The 18,117-nt window shown below is 45.3% G+C and overlaps 1 protein-coding gene across 3 annotated transcripts in view; it reads left to right on the plus strand.

Moving 5' to 3' along the window:
* LOC136053936 (sodium channel protein type 5 subunit alpha-like) overlaps positions 1–18,117 on the plus strand; it is a 562,080-nt gene that overhangs the window by 264,492 nt on the left and 279,471 nt on the right. The gene's annotated exons all lie outside the window — the stretch shown is intronic.

The following is an 18,117-nucleotide window of genomic DNA, read 5'->3' on the forward strand; positions in this document are numbered from 1 at the left end:
AGGAATGTTAGTGGAGCTATTTGCAGAGTGAGATGATGTTGGATGAGCAGAACTTGTCCCTTAGTACTTAATGGCTCCCTCCCCCAGCTTTGGCTGATTATCAGAGGGTTCAGTTCTATCTCAGTACTTCCAGTTTTGTCCAAATTATTTGGCTTGAACATTCCTTGGCTGGAAAACGTGTTGAGTTCAGCCTCTCCCATGGGAATCCCAGGGCTTCTGCTCCAGCCCGAAAACACCACACGCCTCCTTCAGCGCAAAGAAATCAGCTTAAACATAAAAGCAGACTGAGTAGAGGTCTGCAAGAGCATTGAAACCACCAGAAAGATCAGTTTTTGATTGCCAAGATTTAGAACTACTTGTGTTGAGCCTGCACCACTCCGTCAGCTTGTAAATGAAGTAATAACACAGCTAACTACAGTCTGGATCAGTCAGAAAAGGTAGCAATTGAGAATGCAAGAAATCTATAGAGCTTTTACAAAGCCCTCTGTGCTTACCCACATCTATAGAGACAAACTTCACGTATATAACGAAGACACTGTTGTTACAGCTGTGTCATCTTTAAGGAAGCTGTGTGCACTTCACTTAGCATTGGATTATGAATGTAACCCATTAAGTTCTCAACTCCTGTTTGCTAATTGGAGGCCTGTAATGATGCCCAGAAATGGTATTCAGAGTGAATGGTATTCAGAGTGTTGAAATAATGTAATATACATGATTAAGAAATGCATAGCAATTGCCTAATTAGGTATACAAGCAATATAATAAATCTTATTGGAAAGTATTTTCCATCTGCTTTCTGAGCTGTGAGACAATAAAGAATAATAATTAAAAAGAAGAAGAAGAAGAAGAGCAATAAGACGATTCAGACTAGTGTAGCAGGCCAGAACTTTTATTTTTCCAAGGAGCAAACAAAACTACGAAGGGTTGGTGGCCAGTTCTAAAGAAAGAAACAATTCAGGCTTTTGAAGTAGGCTCTGAGTCTGACAATCCTATTTCTGCATTAAATCCCAATCTGAAAATAAAGAGCATTTCAAAAGCCACTTGATGTGGCACTCTGACATGGCTGCCACCCGGTGAGGAGCCCACCTTCAGCTGGATTTCTCTCAGAGCAACGTGCAGAAGTCAGTGTCCATTGGACACTGTTGCATTGGTGTCATCTTCAGTGGTGCCAGCTCCCAGTGGGTGCAAGCTCAGTGCACAACCTGGAGGCTCTCCCTTGCCTGTATGTGGCAAAGATTCTGTTTCTCTTTTTCCTTACCCTTGCTCTTACATTCATGTCGGTGCAATAAAACCCATCAGTGCTCCACCGTGCTCACGCAAACCCTGAGGTGAGTCAGTGCCGGTAATGATGCCTTCAAGTCAATTACCCCCAGTTTGATTGGGGTGAGGGGAAAATCATGAATATAACCCTGAATCTAACAAGCATAAAAGAGCATTTAATTATTCTAGTTATATGGTTACCCCCAGATACTTTCTCATTTTTCCAACAGGATCTGCTCCTCTAGGGCATGAGGTAATTGCCAATATCCTTGCACGCTTCAGCGATTGCTCTGGAGTAGTTAATGATTTACAAGGAGAGCTGGAAGTGCCCGGCCTGCAGCACCATGCCCAGCACCTTGGATGCTGATAACAAAAATCCAAAGCCCAGAATTGAGGTCACATGCCCAGAACTGAGCCCACACATCTGGCATGCTGCCATGCAGAGACATGGGGATGCTATAGGTTCTTTGCAGAGCTTCCCCTCCTGCAAGAGACCTGTGATAAGTCAGACTCTGGTGGGAAAAAAAAAAAAAAGAAAAGACATCATTCTGGCTTAACTACACCTCTCCCATCCTCTTTTTACCTGCTGCAAAACCTCCTCCACCCCAACGGAAGCACAGCTGCATGAGCACCAACCTCATGGCCCAGCCAGAATCCTCTCCAGACTTTCAAGTCGTCAAATTAACATTTGCATCAATTTAATTTTCACATGACTCATCACTACGTGATTCAGCCTCTCTCTCCGAGCAGCTTTCAAATAGCGCTGACCTTTCTTTCAAAGCTTGACCTCAGGTGGGGATTTACAGGAGGAATACAAGAGTGATTCAAACACAGATGCCAGGCTTAGGCAGCCCACAGCTTGCCAAGGAAGGGAGCTGTCTTTGTGCAGGACACATGTGTGATGCATGCTTTCCTGCCACCTTGTATCAGTTTCCATGTAGGATAGCATATATAGCAATATGGCAGGAAAGAAATTGCAAGGCTGCTGATAGCATGTATGTAGGACCTTAATGTTGAGATGGAAATGTGTCTTTGAGGCGAGTCTTGTAGAACTCTAGACTCAACTCAAGGAATTGGACTCAATAATCCTTATAGATCCCTTCTAACTTGTGACATTCTATGATTCTAGGAAATCTTTTGGCACTAGAGCAAGCTGGGACTCACTGGTATCAAGTAGTGGTATAGAGAAATATTTTTGTGGAGAACATGTGCACTCTCTTCTGAGAGTGCAAAGGTCCATTCTTTTTCAGCTTGTTAACTTTTGTAGTCACTTATTTTACCTCCAGACACCAATGTGTGGCATGTAGACAGCAACTAACCAGTCACCCAAGAAATTAGGAAGATTGAAGACTGGACCCTGGGAGACAAAGTCCAAAGCAGGAATCTGGGCAAGATGTATCAGTCACTCCTCTGGAGCCATCTACTGCCCTTCCAAAACTAGGCAGAGAGTAAACATCTGAAGGAGGTGGTTGCTCTGAACAATCTCTGTGGCTGCATCTGACCTGAAATGCCTATATTTGTCTAAACAAAATTGGTCTTGATCTGGCAATTATCCCTGGCTGCAGTGTTTCACTTAAGTAATCAGCATCAGCAAATGGGCCATCAACCACCAGCTTCAAAAGGATAATCTGGCGAGAGACTTGCAGATAGGTCTAAATTCATGCTCTGCATTTGGCATGGTGGCCCATGTTGACCATTCTTCCCATCTCCTTTCCTTGTATTTGTCATGTATTTCTGAGCTGTATCTAAGCAGCTGCTTCTTTACACCACACCAATAGGACTGAGAAAAGTTCAGGTTGGAAGGGACCTCAGGATGTTGTCTGCTTCAGTCCTTCCCTGCTCTCCCATTCTGCTTCTTGCAGTCAAGAAAAAGCTAAGCAAGGGGTACAGAAGACCTGATGTTTTTAGGAAGCTCCCACCAAAACTACCACCTTAGGCTCACCTCACTCAGCAAAGTGAGGACTCCTTTGCTCTGACGATGAGGTGTCAGCCCCCATTCCTAGCATTCCACTTTCCTCTCCTTCTTTTCATATGCATCCAGTGTTCAGCATCCTCGCCAACAACACTCATCCCTGGAGGTGTTCAAGGCCAGATTGGATGGGCCCTCCGCAACTGGATCTAGTTGGCAACTCTGCCCCTGGCATGAGCCTTGGAATTAGGTGATCTTTGAGGTCCCTTCCACCCCAAGCCATTCTATTATTCTATGAAACTCTGCTTTTCCACCTTTAGTATCCTCTAAAATGCTTGTTATCATAGACTTATGGCACTTTGGGGACTCACCAGCAGCTGCCCAAGCTCACTGCCCTACTACAGTCAAGAGGGACACAAGCCTGACACGGAATGTCCTGGCTTCTCCTGAAGGCTGTTTTTTTAGTAACTCTCCATTTTCAGAGATTATTGGCTTGCTTTTATCATGAAAGCTGCCCCTGGCAATATTTGTCCTTCCTTTGTGAGAAAAACATCCCAGGCCAGAAGTTATATAAGTGTCACATGGGTTTAAGGCATTTTTTCCCCACTCACTCATAAGTGTCAACCAGAGTTTCTTATCCACAGGCGGGGAGTCCAGGAGCAGTTTGTGTCTCTTTGGCTCCAGTATCTCATCACAGGGCACTTTTCACTTCAGAAATCTCTCTTTCCTTCTCAGGCTACTCCTCAAGTAAGGAGAAAGACTGTGAACTGATGTCTGAAGAGGGCCAGCACAGCAAGCAGCTTGTTGTTTTTTTTTTTCTCCCTCCAAAATGCCAGAAGTCAGGGGGTATTTATAAGAAAGTAAGATGCAGGCTGCTGACCCTTTCATCTCACATTTCTTAGGAAAGATTTGAACTGTTAGCTTTCCAGAGCACAAAACAAGTGGACTGCCAAGTCCCAGTTGCTGAAAACCTCCTAGCAAGCTGTGAGAGACCCCTTCTTGTGAAGTGGTAGGACTGTATTCTAAGTTGTGTAAGTTTGAAAAAGTAAGAGAGAAACAAACAGGGAAAGCAGTGGAAACCTCATCTCTTCCCCTGGGTGGCTTTGTGGGACGTGGTAAAGTTTCCATGATAAGCTCAAGTCTGGAGTTTCAAGACATCAGGGCCAGATTTGTGAATATGTTTTAATGCATTAGCCTCCAAGCGTACCAATCTGCATTCATAGCTTCTGATCTATGGTATCAGAGTTGAAACAACTTGTTTCACTGTGTGAGTCTGAACACGACAGATTCTGAAATCTTAAGACTGCTAAAGCAAAGGACACTTCTTCATTTAGCTTGCTACTATGATCATTTTTCAACACTCCATCATTAAATATCTCTGAAACAGTAATGAAACTCAGGTATGGAAAGAAGAAAAATGATGTACACTCATGCTGGCTTCCTCTCAAAAAGCTGAGGATAATTGAAAGAAAGGGTTTTGCTCAACTTTTTGCACCAACTGTACAAAATAAATAAGATGGGAAGGTGTCCTCCCATTGACCAGAAATAATTTAATTTATAACAGCTGCCAGCAAGATACTATTAGAGGGAAGCATGGTACTCAGATGAATGTCTCTTTTAACTCTGGAAGTTATGCTGGTCTATAAGTTCTTCCCTTGACTCAACCTTGAATTTCAGGTACAACTTGATCTAGATTTCTTTATCTCCATGTCGCAGGTGCCCAATTCGCTTCATTTCCACCCCCAAAAATTGGCTTGAATATGTGCAAAATCACTGAACAACAGTTGCTGCCATACAAGAAGAGAAGACTTTCCAGAGCTGAGCTACGTGCTCCTGCTCTCAATATCTTTGATGTACTTAGAGTGTATTTAGCAGGGAAGTGTAGCAGCTAAAATAAGAGTCTGAGCTGTGGACACACTGATGGCAACGATTCAGCCAATACCCCTATTCCTTACAGCAGGGTGTAATGCATTTCCTGGGCTTAGCTGAAAGAAATTTGGTTCTTTGTTGCTGGTTTTGGGTGTTTTTTTCTGGTTCTTAGATGTTTTACAATGGCTTTACATCCCACCACCAGATTCATTTTAAGAGAATTGTCACTGATCAGCACTGATAATGCAGTAAAAAAGGAACTTGATAGACATCTTCACACTTCTGTCATCCAAACGCTGATGAGGACAGTTCCAGATCAATTGTGCTGCAACACATGAACCCATCTGAAACAAAATATTTTGCTATTTTATTTTTTTTAATGGGCTCAAGCAACATATCCTGTCCAATATAAATTCAGAAAGAAGGGATAAATACAGACAAAACGAAACAGATCATTGCGGGTACCTGCAGATTAGCTGGCAACAGTTATAGCTTAGAGAGCCTCAGTTATGCTGGAATTTGAGTATTTGTACTTTTAGATTCCTGATTAGTTTCAAAAGATCCCAGTTTCCAATTCATTTTCTTTCTCTGGAAGATGTTAATGGATCATTAATATATGAAGTTTATTAAGTAGACAATAATAGCATTGCAACAGGAAAAGCAGGGGAAAAAAAACAGTGCAATAATCTGATCAAGTGGCTGAGCCTACAAAACAGGGCCAGGACTTCCACGTTTCACTGACTCAACACGTGACAGGCAGATGTGTCTGCCTGTCCTTTCTCCTTCCCAATTACAACCTGAGTTACAGCTGATGCACTGTATACAAGGAAATCATGGAATCATAGAATGGCTTGGGATGGGAGGGATCTTAAAGATCATCCAGTTCCAGCACTCTGCCACGGGCTGGGTGCCTCCCCAGCTCAGGCTGCCCAGGGCTCCATTCAGCCTGGCCCTGAGCACGTCCAGGGGCATCCACAACCTCTCTGGGCAGAAGTACCAGTGCCTCACTGCCCTCTGAGTAAAGAATTTCTTCCTAGCATCTAACCTAAATTTCTCCTCTTAAAAGAGGAGAAAATAAAAGCAATTCCTCCTTGTCCTATCATTATCAGACCTTGTAAGAAGTTGGTCATCCTTCTGTGTACAAACTCCCTTCAAGAACTAGAAGGCCACAATGAGGTCTTTCTCACAGCCTTTTCCAAACTGAACAAGCTCAGCTCCCTCAGCCTTTCTCCAAAGGAGAGGTGCTCCAGCCCTCTCAGAACCCTCATGGCCCTCCTATGGACCCACTCCAACAGCTCCACCCAATGACCATCCAGTTCAAGCCCCAGTATTAATTCATTCCTAAGTATTTAGTAAATTTGTGGCTTCACTATCGATCATCGTATTAATATGGGGACATTGGTGACCAGCACTTAATCAATTACCTGACCAGGCATCACGCCTCATTGTACATCCAACTGCATCTCTGTATGTGCTGTTCTAATTGTTTTACCCACAAAAATGGACAAAAACTTGTCAATTATGACTTTGTTTGAAAGATAGAGGTGGTGATGCAAGGGTAGGTGTGGCAAGGACAGGCTGGTTGCTGTGGGTGTGGGCTGGCAAGTCACTGCAGTTTTTACATCGGCAGTGAGACTATCTCTACCACTACTCCACTTCTCAGAGGAATGAATTACATGCCTTATATCCTGTCCTGCCTCTACAGAGCAGTTTTCAGTACCAATTCCTACATAAAAGTGCATCTCAAAGGATTTGGGAGGCCCCAGGCATGATGCAGAGGACCTGCTTAGACCTTTAGAATAAGCACAGTGACAGCAAAAATAGCAGGTGCCTTGCCATTCCTGGATGATCCAGACTGCCCGTGGTAGGCACGTCTCCAAGCCTCCAGTGGGAGGAGAGACATCTCTGAGGGATGAGGCTGGAAAGCTGAGGAGGATCCAACAGGAGTCACAGGTTGGTAGGAAGCAGCAGGTGGAGACTTGTACCTGAAGTCCTGCATCACCTGGAGATTAGGTTCCCCATTAAAAATCTTCAGCCTCTTCACACTCATGTGTTATGGAAGTGAAGAAGCTCCAGCTCTCCAATATCCCACCAGGGAACCACTATCCAGACTGTGTACGTTGGGTATATTTTGGTGCTGGGGGTTGACAGATAGGAGATCAAGACAGGGGTTCTGGTTGATGGCAAGCTAAATCTGAGTCAGCAGTTTGCCCTGGCTGACAAAAGAGCCAAATATACCCTGGGGTGCACCAGGTCCAGCACAGCCAGCTGGGCAAGGGAAAGTCTTCCTACAGGCCATGGCTAGGCCAAAAGCTGGACTTTCTCCGTGTCCAGCTCTGGAGCTGGAGTTGGGATGCCCAGGATGCATCTAACCAGTCCAGAGAGATGGAAAATGAGAGAATCAAAACAAAATGCTAGCCACACATAATAGGACAGACCTACCCTGGACTCTTACCTCACGAGTATTCCTGAGTTTTTTGGCCAAGAATGGTCTCATCTAAAAGGAATAAGTTATGTTTGAAAGAAGGATCAGCAATGGATGTCCCATCACTGGAGACACTCAAGGTCAGGCTGGATGGAGCTCTGACCACCTGATGGAGCTGTAAATGTCCCTGTTCATCACAGGGGGGGTTGGACTGGATTGGCCTTTAAGGGTCCCTTCCAACTCAAATGATTCTGTAATTCCATGATCACTCATCCTTTTACAGTTAGGATTCCCTCCCCCAAAGCCTAACTTTGTTTTACTTTGCTGATAAGATAGAGCAATTTCTTCCAGATCTTCCCCCACAGACGTTCCCACCTCCTAGATTAGAAATTCATAGTGCACACAATGGGACCATGATTACTATTTTCCACATTCTGCTCATCCTTTTCTTTAGTCACACCTCTGTGATGTTGAATAAGTCCTTATTGAATTTGACAGCAGTTGTATGCCAGAAGCACAGACATAGCATTAGTCATATTTCCTCTACTCTGGCGTAATCCAATAATGGCTAGGTAATTAAAACCTGCCCCTTACTAACATGTCTGGCTTCATGCTTTTTCTTTTGTATATTCAAAATCTTGTTATATTTCCCCACAGAACAGCCCTGTCAGAATTGCATAAAACCTTGTAGGATGTGTGGCACGGCCAGAACGTCAAAGAACAAGAGAAAAACAAATTAAATGAGAGCAAGAGAGGAAAAATTATATGAAAAAATAACAAGATAGAAGGAGATGTGGGAGGGGGACTACTTGCAAGCCACGAGCAGCTCAGGCCATTGCCTAGCTGTAGACATGTGCAAAGTCATCCCAAAGATGAAGTGGCGACTTGCACCCAACGTGCAACCAAACAGTAGGACACACAGACATGTCAGATAACATGAAATAAGTGCTGTAGGAAAGATGCTAACCTCTACACAAAGGTCATTTCTTCTGAGTTTTGAATTTTTGTCCTGTGCACTGAACTGAAGTGGCTATGAAGTGAGACAATTACATCTGCCGGTAGACCCATGATAGTTGGACCCTTTTCTCACCTGTGCTCCTCATAGATTCTTTTCTCATTATGTTCTCCCTCATCCTCTTTTAGCTTGACTTTATTCTGGAAATAAAGGACAGAATTTTCATGTGCCAGTGCTTAAAATTAGCACACTTATAAATATCAGGTCAACTGCAGATCCACTTCAGGCCCCATTTTCACTATGTCTTAAGGCAAACTAATGCTGCCCACATAAGGCGGTTTCCAACCATTTTATGTGCAAAGTAGGAGAGCAGGGAGTCGGTCTCACAGAGTGATGCACAGAAGTCACATATGTTGGAGTTTTCATCTAAACACACCAGACTTTGGGAGGTTTCATGTTTTGGCTTTTACTGAGCTGAGGATCCATGTGCCAAGGACTGCACTGTCCTCTGGCCACAGGCAGGAGCCACGTGGACTCTCCGATGGACACTGCACCCCTTCCCTGTGTCATGGGGACATCACTATATAACGGTATGATGTGGAATATCAATAATATAACAAAAAATTATAAAACCAGGACACCCTGTTAGCCCAACAGCATCTAACCCCAACCCATACAATGTTTTCCCTGTCCATGGTTCCTGACCTTTATGACTAAAGATGCAGCTCCATTTTACCCTACAAAAAGTGCATACACATGCCAACCCACACAGAAAACTGTAACAGTAGAAGCCAGAAATATGGCATGGGTGAAAACAGTGCACTTTCTCAGACCACCCCCTCCCCTCCCCTCCCCCTTTCACAGATTACTGAACTTTCAGCCCAAATAATACCCTGAAGGTCAGTATGCCTTTCACATGCCTAAAGTCAGGTATATGATATTGTATCCAGATGCTTCAGGGCTTTTTGCAGTCCAAATATAGCTGAAGAGAGTTAGTACTAGTGCTCTAATTTTTCAGTCGTGGCCAACAAGCCCAAAATATTAGTGCTTATATTGTTAAATATCTACCCTAAATTATATAGGTGGTGCACCATGACTGACTCAGTGTTTTCGTTTCCTTCCTTCTCACCTCTAAGGAGGCAAATTTCTTTTTTATGAAGAGCCCCCTTTGAATTAATTGAGACTACTTGTGTGAATAAAGGCTTGTAGGATCACGCCTTGAAATTGCAAGTCATTTGCGTAGGAGCCTCATCTTCTCACACATACACAAAAGGCATGAGCTTATAATCCTGTGAAATTACACGCCATAGTCAAGGCCTGGCTCTGCCATGTGGGCTCCTTTGGAGCTACACTTTGCTCCATTAAGGAGAGTGCATCTACTCAATAGTTAATATTGCAATAGTAAGACGTTAATAAGAACTGTAAATGTCAAGCTGTAAATGTTCATGTGTGAAGGGACCTCAAAGATCATCCAGTTCCACCCCTCCCCCCCTCCCCCAAGGTCAGGGTTGCCAACCACTAAACCAGACAGCAGATTCGGGTGCACAGGAGGCCATTCAACCTAGCCTTGGACATCTCCAGGGACATTTTCAATTAAGTAAGTGTAAATTAAGTAAATAAAGCCTTGTTCTTGGCCTGTGCCTTTCCTAGCATATTTTCTACTGCCTCAGAGTCCTCCAGCCTCTTTCCCAGCTCAAGTAGCCCCATTGTGAGAGTTCATCCCTTTCCAGCAATGGGGTGCTGACACCTTTGGAGCTGGGCATGGAGCTGGTGCATTGCCATGGGCTATTGCACGTGTGATGATGCCCCCTTTGGCATCTCTTGCATTCTTGCCACCAAAATGTCGTGAAGGTTTGCTGCCTTGAGGGACCTCAGGAGGGGTGGCACTGACCTTACCAGAGCAAGAGTGGTTCCTTTTGGGAACTGAGCACACTTAAACCAACTCTCTCCCAAGCCCCAGATTAAAAATAAGACCACGCTTCCTTTTATAAGTGCATTCCAACTTGTGACTTCCCAGCAATCTCTGAAAGGCTGTGCAAGCTGCAATAACAACCTTTTAGTAATACTAAAACGTTTCAAGTATTTGTGTGATGTGTTGGACATTGCTTACTGAAACATTCACCTAGTGGGAATGAAAACACCCCCTCAGACACACATACAGCCCGTGGATAAAAGCTCCTTCTAATAGCGGCAGGAAATGTGGCATTTCCAACTGAACAGACAAAGGTACTAATAATCCCCAGTGAGGAACAACCTGTGGGGACTGAGAGAGGAGTGGGCAACCACACCGTTCCGGTCTCAGTGCCAATATGCTCTGAAACAGATTTTCTTAATTTAAATAACAAACTTTCCCTCCACTGCAATTCCCCCTTTCCCATGGAGCCAATACAAAGCAGAGAAGAACCTGCGTTGGGAGGAAGGTGGGGAGCTGATGTTGTTTGGGACAAATCTTCCCCACTTGTTTGAACCACATGCAAACAAAGGGAGGAAATCAGTTTTACATTAACTTGAGCACAAACATACAACCTAAATACAGTGTACACTGAACTCATTAAAGGCTGCTGGAGTTCCTCTAGGAAAAGGAAAGGACGTTAAACACAGACCTTCAGCTCAGTGTGTGACCACCACCACCTATATGAAATGCCTTAGCACACATTCAGATGCTTCAGATGACACAAGAACCCACAACCCCTAAGTTACTTATCTCTAACTTAAAAATCCCATCCCCTTGCTCCTCTCTACCAGCAACTCTTTCTCAAGCATGCGTTGGCTGCAGCATTTAACTGGGTCATTATTATGTTGCAGTTATTCCTTATCCTTGCACAGACACATCCCCTGTCATGGGGATGGGAGCTGCTTGGAGCCAGCTCACATGGTGCCAGGTGAGTGACAAGATCCAGCATTGGATGCCCAGTGTCTGGCTCCAGATTGACATCAGTTGGGTGGGTTCAAGGACTGAGAAATCAATGAGGAAAGATGGGATTTTATACCTTGCTGTTCTATGAGGCTTAAACACATAGAAACTGGGACACTCATCAGCACCAGAGTCACAGTCAGAGACATTTTCCTGCAGGGAGAAGGCAGAAACCCTGGCAGGGTGGTTCAGCTCCTGACCCTCCTTTTGGGCATCCCAAGAAAACAGAATCACAGATTCATTAAGGTAGAAAAGATCACTAAGATCACCAAGTCCAACCCCAATCCATCCCGTTGTGCCCACTGACCATGTCCCTCAGTGCCACATCTCCACAGTTCTGGAACACCTCCAGGGATGGTGACCCCACCACCTCCCTGAGCAGCTGTGCCACTGCATCACCACTCTTCTGGAGAAGAAATGTTTCCAAATATCCAACTTGAACCTCCCAGCACAATTTGAGGCCATCACCTCTCATCGTATCACTGACACCGGGGAGCAGAGGCCAGCCTCCATTTCGACACAACCTCCTTTCAGGTGGTTATAAAAAGCAATGAGGTCTCCCCTGAGTTTCCTCTTCTCCAGACTGAACAGCCTCAGCTCCCTCAGCTGCTCCCCATCACACTGTGCTCCAGACCCCTCTGTTGCCCTTCTCTGGACACGCTGCAGTGCCTCAATGTCTTCTTGTAGTGAGGGGCCCAACACCAAACACAGTGCTCAGGGTGTAGCCTCACCAGTGCCAGTACAGAGGGTTGATCGCCTGCCTGTTCCTGTTGGCTACATTATTTCTGATACAGAAAGATGTGGGAGAATCATACTGGCCTTGAAACATCCTGTTAAGCCCACAAGAGGGAGGCAGCTCTCCCCACATAGAAGAGCATCAAAGGTACTTTGAATGTGCAAACCAGCACAGGTGAGACCTTAGGGGTAAAAAATTCCCCATGTGTCACTAGGATGCTGACACAGAAAACAATCACAGAACTGTAGGGGTTGGAAGGGACCTCTAGAAATCATCAGGTCCAACCACCCCTGCCAAAGCAGCTCCCTAGACTAGGTTGCACAAGTCTCTGGGACATCTGCATGCTACTTTGCCAATTCTGCTCCTCACCCACCCACGACACTAGCAAAATTTGACAGAAAAAGAAATAAAAATGGGTTTTGAATGGGTGGCACCAACACGAGAGCCAAGGTCTGTGGGCTCACAGGAGGTTCACACCTCCACACTGGAGGTGGCCCATGGCAGGTGGCCACCACCATCACCCCATGCTTCCCTTGCCCTCTTTCCCTCTTCACCTCACTGCTGATCTGCCTTTCTCGAGCTTTGCATTTCAGCATCTGGCTGTACTCGAGGTAAAAATGTGTTGTCTGGGGAGGGGAAAAAAAAAAAGAGAAAAAAAAAGTAATTTACTGTGAAGCACTGACTGAAAATCATTTTCTGAACCACTGCACAATTTTAATCAGACAACTATACTGTATCCAATCAAGGAAGGATTTGCAAGGGGGCGGGGGGTGTTCACCATGCCCTTCCCCAGAGGACTGTAAATCCAAGCTCTGCTCAGGAAGACGAGATGTCTCAGGCTTCACAGCCTGCCCAAACCTAATTTGCACTAGAATTACATGGTCATTACTAATGTATACAGTGACTCAAATTGATTACTTTGCTATTAGTAAGAGCAAGGCGCTCACTTTGGTGATGGCAGCTTCTGACAGAGGGGAAGCACCACAGGGTGAGAACAAAGCCAAGTGGTGGCTGCAAGTGTGTATGGAGGGTGAGGGAGACCTTGGGGATGGAGAAGGCCATGGGGATGGAGAAGGCCAAGGGGATGAAGGAGGCCAAGGAGATGGAGTAGGCCAAGGGGATGGAGAACACCATTCCCAGTGAGAGATCAGCATGGAGAAGGACATGGGAATCACCTACTCATACAATAAAGATCTCACACAATGAAAACATAACCCTGGAGGAAAACTCTCCTCTCACAGCCACAAGCAGACCCTAACTATGTGTGAACGCACTCTGATGAATTTCCTCATGCATTAAAACATCCGAAGACACCAAGCACAAAAAGGAGCTGGGGAAATATTGCTGCAGCCTTTTGCAGCTGCTGATAACATTTGCTCAAGGAAATGTCAACAAAACAGGAAGGAAAGGTTCAGAAGTTGTCACCAAGCGAATGTGCAGCAGGCAATTGCTCTGCTTATCTGCCAGCCCTGATGGGTATCAGGGGGCTCCCAGATAAGATGTGAGAGCATCCTCCCTTCCAGCACCACCCTGGGTTAGGTTGGTTTTCTCACCTTGCTTTCACAGCCTGAAGCTATAGAATCACAGAATCATTAAGGTTGGATTAGAACATTAAGATCATCTAGTCCAACTGTCACACCTTACCACATTCACCTTGCAGCTTGTAATGCTGGATTGTCACATTCAAACCCAAGCCCACTTTTACAGCTGGACTGCTGAATTCAGCCACTGTTTAATTCCGCCACACAAATGCTTAGGCATGGCCAGCCTGCTCCTGGGGCACTACGTTGGGAAAGAGATCAGCTAGGTCAAAAAACAGCCATGTGAGGAGGAGTGTGTAAGGGTGGAGTTTACAAAAATAGTTATTTTTTAATTTGGGCTTGAAGCTAGGAAGAAATTGTCAACTCAGAAGGTGGTAATGCACTATCACTGCTGCGCAGAGAGATGTGGGTGCCCCATCCTTGGAGACATTCAAGGTCAGGTTGGATGGAGCCCTGGGCAGCCTGAACTGGTGAGGGGCAGCTGCTCACGGCACAAGATTGGAGCTCAATGATCTTTAAGGTCGCTTCCACCTCAAGCCATTCTGTGATTCTGTGATTCCATGAAGTAAAATCCACGTGTGATTTTAATCAAACTGAGACACGTAGCTCTCATCTGCTCTTCCTTCTACTTTTCTAACTTTTCTGCAATGTTGTATTCCCAGTGAGCAAGTCACAAACACTCAACCCATTTACTAGCAATCAAGGCTCCGGCCCAGAGATGCTGGAGGGCCTGATCCAAGCTGCCTGGCTCATACAGTCAAGGAGACAGGCTTAGAGGGATGCATCTGGGACGGGACTTGACACTGTTGGACTCAATGATCCTTATAGGTCCCTTCCCACATGTTACATTCTACAATTCTATTATGATCTGATTTTTAGGTGGTCCTGTGCGGAGCCAGGAGTTGGACTCAATGATCTTTATGGATCCTTTTCATCTTGGGATATTCTATGACTATGAGCAGAATGAGGAGGGATGCTGCTCGCAGCTCCAGCCATGCCAGATGCTGATTCCTACCCCATCAGATGCTGAGAGCTACCCAAAAAGGCGTGCAAGGGTCTGTATTTGCTCTCTTAGAAAATACTTATTCTTGGCACAAATCAAACTTACCTCTGAGATCACCCAACCACCTCCACTCTGTTCCTTAAGCAATTTTCTGCTTTTCTCCCCAGCCTCTCGGGGGGAAGCCGTGATGCCAACCACCAAACCTTCCAACCAACATCAAAAGCCTTTCCTTCAGCTCCTCGAAGTGAGTATTTTGGGAACATTATATCGCCACAGCCATTAATTTTTCACATGGCAGGTGGGAAACCTGCCCTGTTTGAAGGGCACAGTGGGAACGGCCAATTACTCTGCAATATTTTACAGCACAGGAAGGGGGGAAGGGGATGTTTGTAGCATCCACCCCAGAGCATCCACAGAGACACTTCTGATATTTTAAGCAAATACTTCAAGCTCTTGTTCAGCCTTTTCTTCCAAGCCATGGCAAAAGCAGATAAGCCATTAATTGCACAGGCAGATAGCTGTTAGGAAGTGTGAGAGAACTGGCTCCACTGCCACTGCGTAGGTGGAGCTGATTAGATGGACCTGAATCAGAAAAAAAAAAAAAAGGAACATTTCCCACAAGGCTGCCGACTGCTGATCTGCTTCGCTGCATGGTGAGAAAAGCTTTTCCTGTGTGACTGCAGGAGAAGACAATTCAAAATTCAAAAATAACAGCAAAATTGCTCTTCAGTTCCCCGCTGAGCCAAGCTACTAGCGGGAGTACTCTGGGGTTTATACGTAATTCCTCTGGAGCTTCACTGCCAGGCAACAAACACACAGGACAGGATGGGCACAGAAGGATTTGGGGTTTGTTTCTAACAGATTAAGATGCAGCACCACAGTCTGGGTGAGGTCAGCAGGACCTCTGGGTCCATCTAGTGCAGCCACACGTCCCAGAAGCTTTCAGATATCTCTACAGAGGAGAGCCCACTGCCCCTCTGAGTATATGATCCAGGACTCCAGCACACACATAGTGCCACAGTGCTGCCTGGTGTTCAGGAAGACTCTCCTGTTGCTCCAGTTTGTGCCCATTACCTTTTGCACTGGCACTGGGCACCAGTGACAAGAGCTTAGCTTCATCCTCTCTGCCCCCAACCATCCACCATCTCAGCTGGGTGACACACTGCCAGAAGGGCCTCAATCTGATGGTTCTACCACAAAAAACAAATTCACAAAAAGGCTCCTGACCAAAAATTCTCTGTGAAACTCTGTGCCCATGCCCTCGCTGCTGGACAGGTTGGCAGCTTCTGCAGATCCTGGGCTTTGCTATCCACACGTCACCAGTTGTTCTATGGGCCACCCAAGTGTCTGGGTGATGATTCCAGTGATGGACAGGTGTTGCAGCACCTCAGAAATCCTTTCATGAACAAAACCCTCAAGTTTCTGGGTGTGTAGGTTCTCCCCTTCCAGCTGTTGCCTGCTGTTTCTAATACATATTACTCTTCCCAGGACAGGGAGTGTTTCCCTACAGGTTAGCACAGCTAATGACACCCACGTTTTTCCACTGAAATGCAAATTGAAAACTGTAAAACGATGCTCCAAAGGGAGTCGAGCTCACAAAAATAAAGAGCATGACTGAAAACTGCTCCTCAGTAAGTTTCATTTACGGAAAGCAGTAGCACTGGAGGGTTAAATCCTCATCAAGAATGAGAGTCATGAAGAAGCTGGACTCAAAATCATCTCTGGTGCAGATACACAATTTGGCTGGTCAATCTAAAGGCACTTTGAAACGTTAATGCCAAAACCCTTGTCCAGGAAAAGTGATTAGCTCCATACTGCCCTGATGTCAATACAATGCTTGAAACAATTCATTTTAAATGGATATCTCAATATCACAAGCAGAAAGACTGTTATCACGGGCCAGAGGTTCTTGATTCCTATTTTTAGCCACCCAGGCCAACACTGCAGAAGCAGCCTGCCACCAAAAGGCCAAATCCCAAAAGCGCACTGAGCCGGGACCAACTACAGTACGGGCAGCCCTGACCAAGGGTGAAGTCAGCTCAGAGCCCCTGGGTACAGCAGCAGCTCTCACCACACTACTGTAGACATCATCATCCTATTCACCACCACTTCCATGCTGATTCAAGATGAGCAGCAACAATCGGGAGTAGTCAATAGAGCATCAGAAAACTACTGCATCAGGCCACAGCCAGTCTGGTTGTCAGCTTCCCTCACTAGGCAACTTATTTAGATTTTGAAACAAAACACATTGAAACAGCAGAGGAACAAAGGACAGCCTCCTGAATTTCAGGGACTCCTGGTGCTTGGGTGCATCAGAGGGTTCCTGCTGGCACTACAGATGCAAGCGAGCACTCACACACAAGTTGGGCACAGACACAAGCACCACACTCATGAAGGATCTTGAAACAATTTCACGTGGATATGGCTCAGCACACATGAAAACTATGGCACGTGGGCCTTGCAGAAAGTCAGTGAGGCAAAGAAAGCCCAAGGAGGTGCTGTTAGGGAGCAGCTGCCCTCAATAGCTGGCCTCCACCAAGTGAGTCACCCCTGGCACTTTGATGCTGCTGCAGTGGGAAGATAGAGTTCCTTACCAACAAGTTTTGCTATGGATGGATGCACATCTGAAGTACAGAGATCCGTTTTCTGCTGCACTTAGGAGTGTTTGGACATCTGTCTCATCTAGGCTGAAAAAGATAACGAATGGCAAAGAGGAAACAGGAAGGTTTAACAAAATGTGGATAATGTGGAAAAGAGAGCAAAAAGCAGCGACCAAATTCCTCCTCCAGAGGCCAACGTGAGGCACCATACACTGACTTCCACAAAGCAAGAGGTGGCTTTGTACTTCTGTGATTGTTTTGGCACACTCGATAAGGTTAATAACCAAAATTCTGGGCTAAAATTGAAGTGAGCAAACATTTTGTGAGGCTTTTACCCTATTTTTTCTCTAACTTAAGTGGGTGGCAAGCTTTTATGACACCTTAAACAGGAACACTTCCCTGGTTTTAAGATGTCTGGATTCTGTAGAAGCGTTCTTTGCAAACGCAGAAGTATCATGGGAACTGTAATCACATTATAAAGTGATCTGCTCTTGGATAGTGCACTGAACTGAGACAAAGGGAACCAGACTGTTTTTAGAACATCCACATCAGTGATTCACAACATCCAAATAATGCTCCTGATTCATTCTTCATGAAAACAACCCAATCCAGCCCAGCACAGGATCTTCTTCTGAAAGAACAGTTCTCACCTTTAAAACGATGAAAGGTTTTCTCTTTCTTACCATTAGCAAATATTCTGAACATTGCCAGTTTTTAACGCCTTCTTTCCAGACAATCTCACAGGACACTGATTAATGTCTGAAGATGCACACAAGGCAGCATGTGACCACCACAGAATGAAGGAGAGCAGCGTTCACCTCTCAAAACGAGAAACAACAGCACATATTGAATCCAAACTTAGCAGAGAAACTGAAACAGCAGGCTTGCATTGATTTCTGAAGACC

This window comes from Cyrtonyx montezumae, unplaced genomic scaffold (genome assembly GCF_038088225.1).
Source record: "Cyrtonyx montezumae isolate F1298 unplaced genomic scaffold, pur_monq_1.0 scaffold_32, whole genome shotgun sequence".
Taxonomy (NCBI): domain Eukaryota; kingdom Metazoa; phylum Chordata; class Aves; order Galliformes; family Odontophoridae; genus Cyrtonyx; species Cyrtonyx montezumae.